An 11,712-nucleotide genomic window follows, 5' to 3' on the forward strand; every position below is an offset into this window, starting at 1 on the left:
GCCGATTTGTTCCCCAGATGAAGCAGAAACCTGATCAGCACTTAGTACAGTGCCTGGCACATAGTAAGCATTTAACAAATACCTTTATTAGTAGTAGTATTATTATTTGTAGGGTCATATTTGAGAAACACATTGGAGGTCTGGAATTGCATGGGAGAGCAACAAAAATGTAGTGATGTGACTAGTTATTTGTTTCAGCCTACAGACCTTGGGATTGGTAGAGCTTTATATGGGATGAAAATCCTCATCCATTGCCTTGTTTAGTAATTTTCTGGGCCCAACCTCAATTCTGAGGGTGGGAAAGAAAGCAGCTTACAGTGCACATTTGTGCTTTTCCCTTTGGACTCCTGGGGCTTGTAGACCCTCTGTATTCTAAAGGAGGACCAGCCATAATTGGCTGGTGGTAGTAACTCAACCCTTGCACGTATCCCTTAGCGTTGCACTCTCCTAGTGCTTAGGACAGGGCTTAGCATATAATCAATCAGTCCATCAGTGATATTTATTGAGCACTTATTGTTTGCAGAGCACTGTACTAAGCATTTGGGAGAGTACAATACAACAAAGTTGGTGGACACATTCCCTGCCCACAAGGAGTTTGCAGCCTGCTGTACAGTATTAAGTAGGCACTTAATAAACACCTCAGTCGGTAGTGCATGAGACTCTTAATCGCAGGGTCGTGGGTTCGTGCCCCTCAATTCTTTTAGGGAAGCAGCATGGTGTAGAGGATAGAGCATGGACTTGCAAGTCAGAAGGTCATGGGTCCTAATCCCGGCTCTGCTGCTTGTTGCTGTGTGACCTTGGGCAAGTCACTTCACTTCTCTGGGCCTGAGTTACCTCATCTGTAAAAATGGGGAATGAGACTGAGCCCCACGTGGGACAGGGATTGTGTCCAACCTGATTTGCTTGTATCCACCCCAGCGCTTAGTACAGTGCCTGGTACATAGTAAGTGCTTAACAAATACCATCATCTTCATTATTTTTATTAATAATAATGATAAATACCAATATGATTTTACCTTTTGGAAGAGCTCAAATGGGGGGTAGATGGACAGGGTCACTCACTTTGATCCAAATCTGGTCCACCTTTACGAGATCCAGGCTGAGGTCCGAAGACAAAAACTCAGTACACTCTGGGATTTACAGATGGGGAAACCAGTTGTCCAAGGGGATCTGTATTTCCTCTATCTCTAATCTATTTTAATATCTGTCTCCCATGTAGACTAAAAGCTCCTTGTGGGCAGGGATCATGGCTACCAACTCAGTACTATTATACTTTCTCAAGCGCTTAGTACGGTGCTCTGCCCACAGTAAATATTCAATAAATACCACTGGTTGTTTGATCTAGGCCTGAAAGACTGTAAGCTCATCAGGGGTAGGGAATATGTCTGCTAATATTGTACCAAGTGCTTAGTACAGTACTCTGCAAAAAATAAGTGGTCAATAAATACCACTGATTGATTGATGGGACCTTGAATAACCACTTTAAATTGTGGAATAAGGGCACTTGGACACTTAGCTAGACCAAGCAATATGGAGATGGAGCCAAAGTACCCTGTATGCTGGCTAGACAACTGGGCATCTTAGATGGATATACAGGGGATTTCTGGACATCGGGCATCTCTAAATTTGGACTGTCCATGGCAATCTGTGGCAGTTAATACCCTTCAGTGCCTCTCTATTAATTTATTTCCTGCAACTTTTAATGTCAGTTCCTGAAATTGATGAGGGGCGCACATGACCTACCAATAGCAGATCCATGAGAAATTGTGGACATGAATCATTTCTTTCTAAAAGAACATAGTATAGCTGTTTTTTAACTTGACAGTTCACTGGCTCCCCGGCACCTTCAACATAAGAACACATTCATTCATTCATTCATTCAATCATATTTATTGAGCACTTACTTTGTGCAAAGCACTGTACTAAGCATTCGGAAAGTACAATTTGGCAACAAATAGCGACAATCCCTACCCAGTGGGCTCACAGTCTAGAAGGGGGAGATAGCCCCCTTCAAACAAGTGTATGTCTATCTTCAGCTATATATATCTGAGAGTATATTTGTATACTCTCTTATATTGTACTCTCCCAAGTGCTTAGAACAGTGCTCTGTACACATTAAGCTTAATAAGTAAATCCATGGTTAACAATAACCCCCAATATATCCCTTCCTGAAATAAGCATATTTTCAAGGACTGTAATCTGATTCTATTGTCGGGTACTCTTAATCAGTTCTTCCTTAAAATTTCCAGCTAAACAATAAGCTGAGAGCCCAGTTTTGTGAAGTTCCCAGTATTGAGGTAAACTTTGATCCCATCTTCCTCTTATTCAAGGGTAGAGTTTAGCATTCAATTGTTGCCACACACACTTGAAAAAAACAGGTTATGAATGCTCTCTTTGATTCGAAGGCCAGAATTTCTTCCTCTCTTCCAGAAGGCTCTGGGCTGCCCAGTGGCGAGCAGGAGAGTAGCCCGAAAATGATCTAAAGCACAGACCACCATCACAGATCTATTTTTGAAGAAATCTGAGTTACTAAAAGCTGTCCTGGTAACGTATACCCTTTGAATTTAGGCTAATCATTGAAATCTCAGAAGTGGAATGCATTGGCTGCTGATGAGGTGTGGCAGATGTTTCTCAGGTCTGCATGAAGTAAATCTGAAGACAGTTGAAAATAATTCCCAGATTCTGCCCATTTCTTAAAAGAGACAGCATAAACCAGGCAGGACTTCAGAAATACTACCTTTAGTACGTGGCTCAATCAGAAATTGTCTTACTGAAAAATGCTTTCCAAGAACAACTCTACTGCAATGAATACATGTCTGTTAGACGAGATGTCTTACCCTGTCTATATTCCCTGTGGGTCTCTGGAACCAAAGCCTCCCAGGCATGATCCTGGGAGGAAGTGATAAAAGGAAGTGGAACTACTGGAGAGGCAGGTAGTTCCACTCTGCAAATCTCCCCTCGTCCTTCCTTTTCATCCGGAGACGGGAAGCCGAATGCCAATTTCAAGGGCTAGCACCGACCCTAGCGCCATCCCAGATCCAAACACTGCCTTGGGCTCTAGGGAAGGCAGGCAAGAAGTAGCGAAACATCCCAGTTCAGAGCAGACTGTCCGTATGCAGTGGACCGGAGTCAGTGGGCAGTGCGGTTAGGGGGCTGGATGAAGTTGTCTGCAGACCATTCAGGCCAGGATCTGGAGTTTCCGCTGCTACTGCCTGCCTTCTCCGGGCCCAGAGAAGCAAGGCCCATCAGCAGAATCCTGCATCTGGACTGAGTTGGTCTCCTGAGATGGTGTCGCCTAGTGGAAAGAGTGCAGGCGGAGCAGTCCGAGGACCTGGGTTCTAATCCCGGTTTTGCCACGCGTCTTCTGTGTGACCTTGTGGAATTGCCACTTAACTTCACTGAGCCTCAGTTCCCTCATCTGTAAAATGGGATTAAGGTTGGGAGCCCCTTGAGGGACAGAGAGACTGTGTCCGACCCGATGACCTCGTATCTACCCCAGCACTTAGACCCATGGTTGACACATAGTAAGCACTTATCAAATACCGTAATAATAATAATGTTGGTATTTGTTAAGCGCTTACTATGTGCAGAGCACTGTTCTAAGCGCTGGGGTAGATACAGGATAATCAGGTTGTCCCAAGTGAGACTCACAGTTAATCCCCATTTTCCAGATGAGGGAACTGAGGCACAGAGAAGTGAAGTGACTTGCCCACAGTCACACAGCTGACAAGTGGCAGAGTCGGGATTCGAACCCATGAACTCTGACTCCCAAGCCCGGACTCTTGCCATTGAGCCATGCTGCTTCTCTACTATTAGTATCATTAATATGGTGGTGAGTGGTGAAAAGAGCACGGAGTCAAGAGACTGCTGTTTTAGCTCCAGCTCTGCCTCTGGCCTCCTGTGTGACTTAACGTCTTCTCGTAACACTTACCTTCTCTGTGTTCCAGTTTCCTTAGGGGATAATAATACCTCTCTGAAACTTAGAGGAATTTTGTGCGCAGGGACTGTATCTACCAAGTCTGTTGTACCCTCCCAAGCATTTAGTATAGTACACTATACTAAATAAATACCAGTGATTGGCTGGTTGACAAAAAAATGAGGTAAATGACGTAAATAAGCCCACCCAGTTTCCCTGTCAAACTTAAGTCTTGTTTTAGCCTAAAGTCCGAGGTATTTGATCCTTTCACCTCCACTCCACAGAGTTCAAACTGTCAGAAAAATGCCGGGGCTGGGCTTGGGAGTCAGAGGTCATGGGTTCTAATCCCGACTCCGCCATTTGTCAGCTGTGTAACTTTGGGCAAGTCACTTCACTTCTGTGGGCCTCAGTTACCTCATCTGTAAAATGGGGATTGAGACTGTGAGCCCTACATGGGACAGGGACTATGTCCAACCTGACCTGCTTGTATCCGCCCCAGTGCTTAGTACAGTGCCTGGCACATAGTTAAGAGCTTAACAAATGCCATTATTATTATTATTATTATTTGCTGAAAGAAAAAGGGAAAGCTGACAAATTTGGAACAGTGTCCTAATCCACTTTTCCAGCAACATGATTTAATTAGTCCTTTGAAGGTTCTTTTATTTGTCCCTAGGTGCCTTGCCACCTAAGAATGTAGGCTATAAGCTACATTAAACTGTAAACTCGTTCTTCTAGATTGGAAATTTGTTGTGGGCAGGGAATGCATCTGTTAACTCTGTTGTAGTGCACTCTGTCCCAAGCATTTAATACAGTGCTCTGTATGCAGTAAGCACTCAATATATACCATTAATTAAGAATCCAGGTAGTTCGGTGTAAACATTCTTTCCTATAATCCTAAGTGAAAAAAAAGTGGCACTTTTACCCTTTAAATGCTCAATTTGATTAAAATGTCCTAATACAAAAAGCAAACCCTTTGCTTTTCAAAATATCAGATGATACATAAAGACTTTATGTTCAAATCCCTTTAAGTACACGGAATGCCTGGCATTAAGTTGATTGTCTGGTTTTAAACTAAATGGGTTCCATTAAATTAGAAGAGCCTTAAATAGCCAATGTTTGACTAGTATTCCAATTCATATTACTGTAGGAACCCTTTAAGAAACCTGAGTTGGGAGAAGTTTCCACTCTATCTGCTATAAACTGTGACTCGAAATAACAACTGTGACAGTATAATTTAAAAGACAGATTCTTCCTTTTATACTTTCATTTGTTAATGATTTCATCACAAAAGCAACTTTTCAAAATTGGTAGGCTAGCTTTGCCTGCAAAAATGATGCATTCAACCTCAATTGCGAACAAAAGCTAAGTTTCTGCAGATTGAGTTATTGCATTTATAAATGGGTAATTTTATGTGCAGATAAAATCAGGGTCACTACTTCAGGCTGGGTAATGCTTATTTTTCCCCTCACAGGGTCGCACCTGGAGAGTTTTCAGTATTCTACCAGTCTCAACTACCGGAGGGAGAGTCAAGCAGAGGCCTATCCATTCCATTCCTAGCTTGGGCAGTGGCTAGCAAGTGGAAGGCAATCTGCTACAAGTCAAAACTCACTCTGCTGGGCACCAGCCATACGGGAGAGAGTCGAGGGCGGAGACTCAAGTTTACTGCCTGGAAGGAGGCAATGGTAAATCACTTCCATATTTTTACCAAGAAAACTGTATGGATACACTATCAGAATGATTGCAGATGGAGGTGGGGCATTCTGGAAGAGATGTGTCCATGGTGACGCTATGGATCGGAGATGACTCAACAGCATGAGACAAGACAATGCTTATTTTTGCAAGGGCAATTTAGGACTCGGACTTACAAAACATGCATCTGTAGGCCATCACGTAGAATTTTGAAAATGTAAATAATTTCTCTTCGCAATGTTATCAGAAACACTTCCTAGATCTCACTAAACTCCAATCATTATGGCCTGTCACTGATATTTTTAACACCCACATACATATTGGCCTCAACCATATGGTAGGCCGAGGTAGGTTCTCTGATTCGCGTTCAGACGCCGTGTTTCTTTCAAATTTCCTTTTCATAACTGAATGACTAGATAAAAAGTTGGAATTGAAAGCGATAGAGTGCATCCCCATAAATAGTAGGAGGAATCTTGAGAAGTAGCTGGCGAACGTGGGTGGTGAAGGCTGGAGCAGCTGTTGGGTGAGCACCGTGGTCCAGCATTGGCACCGTATTGTGCTCACTTTGGCCGCAAATGAATCTTTCAAGGAAAATACTTTCATGTGTACCATGCAGTGGGCTGGGTACCCCTGCTTGCCTGCTGGATTACTGGATGTGGTTCTCCAGTGGGACATTATTATTATTATTTTTATTATTAATCATGTTTATTGAGCACTTACTGTGGGCAAAGCACTGTACTAAATCCTTGGGACAATACAACATTAGACACATTCTCTGCCTACAGTGAGCTCACAGTCTAGAGGGGGAAGCAGACATTATTATGAATAAACAGCTAAATAAATGAATTAATTTCAGATATATACATATGTTCTATGGGGAAGGGAGAGAGGAGGAATGAAGGAGCAAGTATTATGAGCGGTGCAGGAGGGAGTGGGAGAAGAGGAGAGGAGGGCTCAGCCAGAAGGCTTCCTGGAGGAGATGTGCCTTCAATAAGGCTTTGAAGTGGGGGAGAGCAATTATCTGACTGATATGACGAGGGAGAGCGTTCCGAACCAGAGGAAGTGTGGGCAAGAGGTTGGCGGCGAGATAGACGAGATCGAGATACAGCGAGAAGGTTAGCACCAGAGGAGCGAAGTGTGCAGGCTGGGTTGTAGTAGGAGAGCAGCGAGGTAAGGTAGGAGTGGGCAAGGTAAAGAGCTTTAAAACCAATGGCGAGGACATGACTGGCAAGGACGAGAATGCAAGTGACACTTTCCAAACCAATAGCACTATATATAATCAATGTCTTCACACAGGTTTGCGGTTCTAAAGTCCCAGGACTAAGAAGGAGGTTGAAAAAAATAGGTGCAGCCAAAGCCCCGGAAAATTTTTTTTCCAACACTAGTCTTGAAAGAGCCCGGGTTTGGGAGTCAGAGGTCATGGGTTCTAATCCCGACTCCACCACTTGGTAGCTGTGTGACACTTAACTTCTCTGTGCCTCAGTTATCTCCTCTGTAAAATGGGGGCTAAGACTGTGAGCCCCACCTGGGACAACCTGATACCTCTGTATCTCCCCCAGCGCTTAGAACAGTACTTGGCACATAGTAAGCGTTTAACAAATGCCATTATTATTATTATATATTTATATTAATGTCCGTCTCTTCTCCACCCCTCCCCCCAGACTGTAACCTCATTGTGGGTAGGGAATGTGTCCGTTTATTGCTGTATTGTACTCCCCCAAGCGCGCAGTACGTGCTCAATAAATGCAATTGATTGAATGAATGAATGAATGCACAGCGCTTCACTCATGTCAGTGATCATGACAGGGCAGCAAACATCTGAGATTAAACACAAAGTTACCTTGCTTCCTCCTTGATTCCTTGGAAGAACTTATTTGATTTTAACCAGACGTCCAAACAGTAGGGCCACGAAGAGGGAAAAAAAGGAGAAATGGATAAGCCGGAGAAAAGGAACGGCAGAAAAAGGACCTGTCCTTTTTTCCCTCTGCCCCTCCCCGTTCCCCCTACTCCCTCCCTCTGCTCTGCCCCCTTCCCCTCCCAACAGCACTTGTGCATATTTGCATATATTATTTATTACTCTATTTATTTTGTTAATGATCTGTATATATCTACGATTCTATTTATCTATTATGACGGTATCGACGCCTGACTACTTGTTTTGTTGTCTGTCTCCCCCGTTTAGACTGTGAGCCCGTTGTTGGGCAAGGATTGTCTCTGTTGTAGAATTATACGTTCCAAGCGCTTAGTACAGTGCTATGTACACAGTAAGCGCCCAATAAATACGATTGAATCAATGAATGAATCTATTTTCTTGGAATTGCCCCTGACTACTTGTTTTGTTTTGTTGTCTGTCTCCCTCGTTTAGACTGTGAGCCCGTTGTCGGGCAAGGATGGTCTCTAGCTGTTGCCGAATTGTACATTCCAAGTGCTTAGTACAGTGCTGTGCACACAATTAAAGCTCAATAAATACGATTGAATGAATGAATCTATTTTGATGGTAGTGATGCCCAACTCCTTGTTTTGTTTTGTTTTCTGCCTCCCCGTTTAGACTGTGAGCCCATTGTTGGGCAGGGATTGTCTCTGTTGCTGAATTTTGTATTATAGGCGCTTAGTACAGTATTATGTACACAGCAAGCACTCCATAAATACGATTGAATGAATGAATGAATCTATTTTCTTGGAATTGACCCTGACTACTTGTTTTGTTGTCTCCCCCATTTAGACTGTGAGCCCGTTGTCGGGCAGGGATGGTCTCTATCTGTTGCCCAACTGTACATTCCAAGCGCTTAGTACAGTGCTATGTACACAGTAAGCGCTCAATAAATACGATTGAATGAATGAATCTATTTTGATGGTATTGCTGGCCCGACTCCTTGTTTTTATTTTTTTTGTCTGCCTCCTCTGTTCAATTCAATTCAATAGCAGTATTTATTGAGCTCTTACTATGTGCAGGGCACTCTCCTAAGCGCTTGGAATGTACAATTCGGCAACAGATAGAGACCATCCCTGCCCAATGACGGGCTCCCAGTCTACAGGGAGAGGCCGACAGCAAAGCCAAACAGAACCCCAGAGTGAGCTTCCCCTTTTCCCTCTGCTCCCTCTGCTGCCCCTCTACCCTCCCTTCCCCTCCCCTCAGCTAAACCCTCTTTTCCCCCCTTTCCCTCTGCTCCTCCCCCTCTCCCTTCCCCTCCCCTCAGCACTGTGCTCATTCACTCAATTGTGTATATTTTTATTACCCTATTTATTTTGTTAATGAGATGCGCAACACCTTGATTCTATTTATTGCTATTGTTTTAATGAGATGTCCGTCCCCTTGATTCTATTTATTGCTATTGTTTTTGTCTGCCTGTCTCCCCCGATTAGACTGTAAGCCCGTCAATGGGCAGGGACGGTCTCTATCTATCTGCTGCCGATTTGTACATTCCAAGAGCTTAGTACAGTGCTCTGCACATAGTAAGCGCTCAATAAATACTGTTGAATGAATGAACAAAACAAAAACAACACAACATCATCAAGATGAATAGAATCAAGGTGATGTACACCTCGTTAGCGGAATAAATAGGGTAATAAATAATATAGATTGTTAGCCCATTGTCGGGCAGGGATTGTCGCTCTCTGTTGCCAACTTGTACATTCCCAGCGCTTAGTCCAGTGCTCTGCACACAGTAAGCAATCAATAAATACGATTGAATGAATGAGTCTATTTTGATGGTATTGATGCCTGTCTAGTTGTTTTGGTTTGTCTCTTTCCTTCTAGACTGTGAGCCCGTTGATGTGTAGGGATTAATAATAATTCTTATTATTATTATTATGGTATTTGTTAAGCACTATGTGCAGGGCATTGTTCTAAGCGCTGGGGTAGATACAGAGTAATCAGATTGTCCCACATCGGGTTCACATTTTTTAGTCCCCATTTTTACAGATGAGGTAACTGAGGCCCAGAGAAGTGAAGTAACTTGCCCGAGGTCACACAGCAGACAAGTGGCGGAGTCAAGATTAGAACCCATGACCTTCCGACTCCCAAGGCCGGGCTCTTTCCACTAAGCCACACTGCTTCTCTGTCCGTTTGTTGCCGAAGTGGACTTTCCAAGCGCGCTCAATAGATACGATTAAATGAATGAATGAATCTATTTTGATGGTATTGATGCCTGTCTACTTGTTTTGGTTTGTTGTCTCCCTCCTTCTAAACTGTGAGCCGGTTGATGGGTAGGGATTGTCTCCGTTGCCGAAGTGCGTGACTTAGTGAAAAGAGCACGGATTTGGGAGTCAGAGGTTGTGGGTTCTAAAATTAACTCTGCCACTTGTCTGCTGTGTGACCTTGGGCAAGTTACTTACCTTCTCTGGGCCTCAGTTCCCTCATCTATAAAAATGGGATAAAAAAAAGTGTGAGCCCACGTGGGACAATCTGATTACCCTGTATCAGCGGGGCTCAGTGGAAAGAGCCCGGGCTTGGGAGTCAGAGGTCATGGGTTCGAATTCTGGCTCTGTCACTTAGCTGTGTGACTTTGGGCAAGTCACTTAACTTCTCTGCACTCAGTTCCCTCATCTGTAAAATGGGGATTAAGACTGTGAGCCCCGCGTGGGTCAACCTGATTACCGTCTGTACCCCTGCGCTTAGAACAGTGCTCTGCACATAATAAGCGCTTAACAAATACCAATATTATTATTATTATCATTATTACCCGGCTCTGCCACTTGTCGGTTCTGCGACTGTGGGCAAGTCCCTTAACTTCTCTGTGCTTCAGTTCCCTCATCTGTAAAATGGGGATGAAGACAGTGAGCCCCATGTGGGACAACCTGATTCCCCTGTCTCTACCCCAGCACTTAGAACAGTGCTCTGCACATAGTAAGCGCTTAACAAATACCAACATTATTATGCACTTTTCTGTGCCTCAGTTCCCTCATCTGTAAAATGGGGATGAAGACTGTGAGCCCCATGTGGGACAACCTGATGACCCCATCTCTATCCCAGCACATAGAACAGTGCTCTGCACATAGCAAGTGCTTCACAAATACCAACATTATTATTATTATTATTATTACTACCCGGCTCTGCCACTTGTCGGCTGTGTGACTGTGGGCAAGTCCCTTAACTTCTCTGGGCCTCAGTTACCTCATCCATAAAAATGATGATGATGGTATTTGTTAAGTGCTTACTCTGTGCAAAGCACTGTTCTAAGCCCTGGGGGGATACAAGGTGATCAGGTTGTCCCACTTGGGGCTCACAGTCTTAATCCCCATTTTACAGATGAGGGAACTGAGGCACGGAGAAGATAAGTGACTTGCCCAGAGTCACCCAGCTGACAAGCGGTGGAGTCAGAATTTGAACCCATGACCTCTGACTCCCAAGCTCGGGCTCTTTCCACTGAGCCACGCTGGGGGATTAAAAAATGTGAGCCCCACGTGGGACAATCTGATTACCCTCTCCCCCAGCGCTTAGAACAGTGCACTGCACATAGTAAGTGCTTAATAAATTCATTCAATAGTATTTATTGAGCGCTTACTATGTGCAGAGCACTGTACTAAGCGCTTGGAATGGGCAAATCGGTAACAGAGACAGTCCCTGCCCTTTGATGGGTGCACAGTCTAATTGGGGGAGATGGACAGACAAGAACAATAGCAATAAATACCAACATTATTATTATTACATATGAGTGGATGGATGAAAAGAGAGAGAGAGAAAGAAAGAAAGAAAGAAAGAAAGAAAGAAAGAAAGAAAGAAAGAAAGAAAGAAAGAAAGAAAGAAAGAAAGAAAGAAGAAAGAAAGAAAGAAAAGAAGAAAGGAAGGAAGGAGGAAAGGAAGGAAGAATGAAAGGAAGGAAGGAGGAAAGAAAGGAAGCAAGGAAGGAAGGAAGGAAGAAAAAGGAAGGAAGGAGGAAAGAAAGGAAGGAAGGAAGGAGGAAAGAAAGGAAGGAAGAAAGGAAGGAAGGAAGAAAGGAAGGAAGGAAAGAAGCAAAAGGGCGGCAGGGCGGGCTGCCATGGCTCCTCCCGCCACTGGGGGGCGTCGGGGGCGGGATCGGAGGTCGCGCAGGCGCATTGCCGCCGCCCCGCCGGCGCTGGGGCTCCGCAGCCCGCGGCCCCGCCCCCGGCCTCCGCCCGGCTCGGCC

The 11,712-nt window shown here is 44.3% G+C and overlaps 1 non-coding gene across 1 annotated transcript; it reads left to right on the forward strand.

Moving 5' to 3' along the window:
* The first annotated feature begins 5,377 nt into the window (after positions 1-5,377).
* On the forward strand, positions 5,378-5,515 carry LOC114814139. Its single transcript, XR_003761875.1, has one exon. It is a non-coding gene; the product is annotated as a small nucleolar RNA SNORA7 (small nucleolar RNA).
* The last annotated feature ends 6,197 nt before the right edge of the window (positions 5,516-11,712 follow it).

This window comes from Ornithorhynchus anatinus, chromosome 8 (genome assembly GCF_004115215.2).
Source record: "Ornithorhynchus anatinus isolate Pmale09 chromosome 8, mOrnAna1.pri.v4, whole genome shotgun sequence".
NCBI lineage: Eukaryota > Metazoa > Chordata > Mammalia > Monotremata > Ornithorhynchidae > Ornithorhynchus > Ornithorhynchus anatinus.